The sequence below is a fragment of the Arachis ipaensis genome, chromosome B5 (genome assembly GCF_059453495.1).
Source record: "Arachis ipaensis isolate K30076 ecotype BB chromosome B5, ASM5945349v1, whole genome shotgun sequence".
In the NCBI taxonomy this organism is placed as follows: domain Eukaryota; kingdom Viridiplantae; phylum Streptophyta; class Magnoliopsida; order Fabales; family Fabaceae; genus Arachis; species Arachis ipaensis.
The window spans coordinates 125833654-125839868 of record NC_142440.1 but is presented as its reverse complement, the minus strand read 5'-3'; the positions used below and the strand labels follow the sequence as shown (position 1 = coordinate 125839868).

The 6215-nt window shown below is 34.6% G+C and overlaps 1 non-coding gene across 1 annotated transcript; it reads left to right on the top strand.

Annotated features, from left to right (window-relative positions):
* Window positions 1-2033: 2033 nt before the first annotated feature.
* Window positions 2034-2141, top strand: LOC148565697 (small nucleolar RNA R71). The gene has a single exon (XR_015884659.1). It is a non-coding gene; the product is annotated as a small nucleolar RNA R71 (small nucleolar RNA).
* The last annotated feature ends 4074 nt before the right edge of the window (window positions 2142-6215 follow it).

The window sequence follows — 6215 nt, the reverse complement described above, 5'->3', positions numbered from 1 at the left end:
ATCTTATTGAGTGCTTGAGCTCCTCTATGTCTCTTCCTTGCCTTTGTTGCTCCTCTCTCATGGCTCTTTGGTCCTCTCTGATTTCATGGAGGATGATGGAGTGCTCTTGGTGAGGTCCATGAGTGGGCTCTCTTGTTTGCTCCATCCTCTTTCTAGTGATGGGCTTTTGAGATGAATCTCTGCATCTTTCATGACTCGGAGTTGGAAGCAACTGCCTTCCCTTTCCTCTTTCTAGAGGTTTCTCCGGCCTTAGGTGCCATTAATGGTTATGGAAAAACATAAAGCAGAGCTTTTTCCACACCAAACTTAAAAGGTTTGCTCGTCCTTAAGCAAAATAAGATAGAAGGGGGTAGAAGAAGAATGATGCAATTAATTTGAAAACTTATTACTATATGCAAGAAAAATTAAAAAGAGTTGAAAAGAATTTGAAAAGATATGTAAGTTTTGAAAATGTTTTGGAAGGAATTGAAAGAATTGAAAAGAAAAGAATTAAAAAGAATTGGAAAGATTATTAATCTTTGAAAATAGAAATTGAAAGATGAATGTTTAAAATATCTTTGATGCAAAAAATTATGAATTAAAACATGAAAAATTGAAAAAAATTGAATTGGAAACAAAATTACCTCCCTTGTGTCATCCTGCGCCCACTGGACTGCCTATTTGGGCGTTTAACACCCAGCCAGATACCCTGCTTGGCGTTAAATGCTAGGATTCCTTCTTTACTAGGCGTTTTTCTGAACGCCCAGAATGCTGCCTGCATGGGCGTTAAATGCCCATTTTGCTATCCTTACTGGCGTTTAAACGCCAATAAGCCTGTCCTCCAGGGTGTGCTATTTTTTATGCTATTTTTGATTTCGCTTTAATTCTGCAGCTGTTTTTATGACTCCACATGATCATCAACCTAAAAAAAAACATAACATGGCAATGTAAACAAATAAATATAATTAAATAACATTGGGTTGCCTCCCAATAAGCGCTTCTTTAATGTCAATAGCTTGACAGTGAAATCTTAGAGAGCTTCACAGAGACTCAGAGCTTAATGGTGGCCTTCCAACACCAAACTTAGAAGTTGAGTATGGGGGCTCTGTTTGACTCTGTATTGAGAGAAGCTTTTCATGCTTCCTCTCCATGGTTACAGAAGAAGATCCTTGATCCTTAAACACAAGGTAGTCCTCATTAGGGAGCTCTTTAGTGGTCAGTGGACGTCCATTGAGGTCTTCCTCACTGGAAATCACTGCCTCCTCCTCCTCTATAGGTTCGGCCACTTTGGATATATTGATGGCCTTGCACTCTCTCTTTGGATTCTCTTCTGTATTGCTTGGGATAGTACTAGGAGGAGTTTCAGTAACTCTTTTACTCAGCTGACCCACTTGTGCCTCCAGATTTCTAATGAAGGACCTTGTTTCAGTCATGAAACTGTGAGCGGTATTAGTTAGATCAGAGACTATGGTTGCTAAGTCAGAGAGGCTCTGCCTAGAATTCTATGTCTGTTGCTGAGATGATGATGGAAAAGGTTTGCTATTGTCAAACCGAATTCTCCCACCATTATTATTATTGAAGCCTTGTTGAGGCTTCTGTTGATCATTCCATGAGAAATTTGGATGATTTTTCCATGAAGGATTGTAAGTGTTTCCATAGGATTCTCCCATATAATTCACCTATTCCATTGTAGGATTCTTAGGGTTATAAGGTTCTTCTTCAGAAGAAGCTTCTTTAGTACTGTCGGATGCAGCTTGCATTCCAGTCAGACTCTGAGAAATCATATTGACTTGCTGAGTCAATATTTTGTTCTGAGTCAATATAGCATTCAGAGTATCAATCTCAAGAACTCCTTTCTTCTGAGTTGTCCCATTATTCACAGGATTTCTTTCAGAAGTGTACATGAACTGGTTATTTGCAACCATTTCAATGAGTTCCTGGGCTTCTGCAGGCGTCTTCTTCAGATGAAGAGATCCACCAGCAGAGTGATCCAATGACATCTTGGACAATTCAGACAGACCATCATAGAATATACATAGGATGCTCCATTCTGAAAGCATGTCAGAAGGACACCTTCTGATCAATTGCTTGTATCTTTCCCAAGCTTCATAGAGGGATTCACCTTCCTTCTGTCTGAAGGTTTGGACTTCCACTCTAAGCTTACTCAATTTTTGAGGTGGAAAAAATTTGGCCAAGAAAGAATTGACCAACTTTTCCCAAGAGTTCAGGCTTTCTTTAGGTTGTGAGTCCAACCATGTCCTAGCTCTGTCTCTTACAGCAAAGGGGAAAAGCATAAGTCTGTAGACCTCAGGATTAACCCCATTGGTCTTAACAGTATCACAGATTTGCAAGAATTTAGCTAAAAACTGATGAGGATCTTCCAATGGAAGTCCATGAAACTTGCAATTCTGCTACATTAGAGAAACTAATTGAGGCTTAAGCTCAAAGTTGTTTGCTCCAATTGCAGGAATTGAGATGCTTCTTCCATAGAAGTCAAAAGTGGGTGCAGTAAAGTCACCAAGCATCTTCCTTGCATCTCCACCATTATTGTTATTTTTGGCTGCCATGTCTTCTTCTTTTTCGAAAATTTCTATTAGGTCCTCTCTAGAGTTTTGTGCTTTAGCTTCTCTTAGTTTCCTCTTCAGAGTCCTTTCAGGTTCAGGATCAGCTTCAACAAGAATGTTCTTATCGTTGTTCCTGCTCATATGAGAAAGAAGAGAATAGAAAAGAAGAAGAATCCTCTATGTCACAGTATATAGATTCCTTTATATGAGTAGAAGAAGAGAAGAATAAAATGAAGAAGGGAGAAGAAGAAGAATTCGAACACAGAGAGAGGGAGAGGGTTCGAATTATAAGAAGAAAAGAAGTGTTAGTAAATAAATAAAATAAAATAGAAAGAGATGAGAGAGAGAGAGTATTTGAATTTTAAAAAGAGGGAGAAGAAAAATATTTTTATTTTTGTTTAATTAGTTAAGCTAGAATTCAAAAATTAAGAAAAGAAATAAAAGTAATATGAAAACTAAATAAATTAATTAATTAAAAAGATTTTTGAAAAAGTTGTTAGTTGGTTTTCGAAAATTAGAGAGAGAGAAAAGTAGTTAGGTGGTTTTGAAAAAGATAAGAAATAGTAAGCTTTTTAAAATCAAACAAACAAGTCAAGTGGTTAATTGAAAAAGATTTGAAAATCAATTTTGAAAAGATAAGAAGTTAGAAAAAGATTTTGAAATTAAGTTTTGAAAAAGATATGATTGAAAGATATGATTGAAATTTATTTTGAAAAAGATTTGAAAAGGAAATTAAAAAGATTTGATTTTTGAAATTAAAGTTGATTACTTGACTAACAAGAAACTAAAAGATATGATTCTAGAATTTAAAGATTGAACCTTTCTTAATAGGCAAGTAACAACTTAAAAATTTTTGAATCAAAACATTAATTGTTAGCATTAATTTCGAAAATTATGAAATAAAAATAAGAAAAAGGTTTTGAAGATCAATTTTAAAATTTTCGAAAATATTAAGAAAAAATGAAAAAGATTTTATTTTTGAAAAAGATTTTGAAAAGATAGAATTTTTAAATTGAAATTTTGACTTGACTACCAAGAAACAACCAAATTTTGAAAATTTTTGACTAAGTCAATCCAAAATTTCGAAATTGAAGAGTAAAATAAGGGAAAGATATTTTTTGGATTTTTGAATTTTTAATGAGGAGAGAGAAAAACAACAAGATGACACATGACATAAAAATTTAAGATCAAAACAAATAATGCATGTAAGAACACTTTGAATGTCAAGATGAACACCAAGAACACTTTGAAGATCATGATGAACATCAAGAACATATTTTTGAAAATTTTTAAGAAAAGAAACACATGCAAAATACCAAACTTAGAAATTTTTAATGTTTAGACACTATGAATTCGAAAATGCACAAGAAAAATAAGAAAAGACACAAAACAAGAAAAATTAAAGATCAAACAAGAAAAATCATCAAGAACAACTTGAAGATCAAAGAAGAACACAATGCATGAATTTTCAAAAATTTTAAGAAAATTAAAAGAATGCAATTGACACCAAACTTAAAATTTGACACTAGACTCAAACAAGAAACACAAAATTTTTTTGGTTTTATGATTTTATTAAATTTTTTTGTAATTTTTTCAAAATTATTTTTGAAAAAAAAATGAAAGGAAAGAAAATATTTTTTTGTATTTTTTTTCGAAAATAAAAATAAAAAGCTTAAACATAAAATAAAATTACCTAATCTAAGCAACAAGATGAACCGTTAGTTGTCCAAACTCGAACAATGCCCGGCAACGGCGCCAAAAAATTGGTACACGAAATTGTGATTCACACTTTTCACAACTCCGCACAACTAACCTGCAAGTGCACTGGGTCGTCCAAAAAATAACTTACATGAGTAAGGGTCGATCCCACAGAGATTGTCGGATTGAAGCAAGCTATAGTCATCTTGTAAATCTTAGTCAGGCGGATTCAAATGGTTATGAGGTTTTGATAATTAAAAGATAAATAAAACATAAAATAAAATAAAGTTACTTATGTAATTCATTGGTGGGAATTTCATATAAGCGTTTGGAGATGTTTTGTTGCTTTTGAACCTCTGCTTTCCTACTACCTTCTTCTAATCATGCGTGCTCCCTTCCATGGCAAGCTGTATGATCCTCTCGGATGAAAAATACCAGGTACGATCTCTGTACGGCTAATCAACTGTCGGATTTCTCGTCTCGGATGAAAAATACCATGTACAATGACATGGCGGAAATTGGCGAGTTAAGAAATTTTTATAAGAGATACGTTGCAAGTATAGTTCTTAACCAACCGAAAATCCACTTATCAATTTAGAAGGGTTGTCACAAAATTAAAATTAAAATCAAAATACTGGGAGTATGAATCCCAGGTCGTCTCCCAACGAGTTGCAGAAATATGTGCTATTTTATTAATCAGATGTTTTCAAAAATGGTTTGAGTTGATAAACAGGAAATTAAATTAGAGAATTTATGTAATTTTAAATAAAAGCCTTGACTGGGAGTAGATTAGTTGGAAGCCCTATTCTTGTTGGAGTACTCTCAAGCTTAATTGATAATTAAAGGTTGTTCTGCTTAGTTACCCTTTACTAGGTAGAGGAAAGTCAAGCAAGTTGGAAAGCTATTTCTAGTCACAAGTCCTAATCCTCTCCCTTGGGAAGGACTAGTGTCAATAACTAGAGGGCGATCCAATAATAAACCCAATTACAATTTTTCTCTTGAGTAACCCAACTCAAGGTTTCCTTTCAATCATCTCCCAATCAAGTTATGGAACTACTCGCTCATTATGAATGTAAATTTCATAAAATAAGGAAGAGAAATACTGAAAGACATAATAAATAATAATCAAAAGGATCAATTAAAAATAAGAATAATTCTTGTATAAATAAATTCTAGAAATAATCCAAGAGTAACTCTGAGTAAATAAAGAACATGAAAGAATAAGTGACAAGTAAGGAAACAAACTAGAATGGCGAAGTCTTGACGGAGGTAATAACTCTTATCAATGTTCCAATCCAAAAAGCAATAAAATCAAATCCTAAGAACTATGAATATGTAAGGCGAAAACCTAGAGGAGAGGTAAAATTAGACCTAAAATTAAAACTATGTAGAATGAATGTTGTGTTCTCTCTCTGCACGTTCCCTGGCTCTAATATGCTTTTCTGGGCCGAAAACTGGGTCAAAACAGGGCCTAAAATCGTCCCCAGCGAATTCTGCAGATTTTGCAGATCGCGCATGTCACGCGATCGCGTCATCCAGGCGTTCGCATCATCCAGCGTTTTGCCTTGCCACGCGTGCGCATCGTCCACGCCTTCGCGTCACTGGTGCAGTTTCCAATCCGCGCGGTCACGTGAGCCATGCGCCCGCGTCACTTCTCGCTGGTCATCTTCCTTCCATTTTTGCAAGCTTCTTTTCTAATCTCCAAGTCATTCATGCCCCATAAAGCCTGAAACACTTAACACACAGATCACGGCATCGAATGGAATAAAGGAGAATTAAAATACAAAATTAAAAGTCTCTAGGAAGCAAGTTTTCAACCATAAAGTATTTTTAGGAAGGAATGATAAATGCATGCTTATTTAATGAATAAGTGGGTAAAGATTTGATAAAACCATACAATTAAACACAATATAAACCATAAAATAGTGGTTTATCATACAGCTACCGCACGGCTAATCATCTATGGGTTCCTGC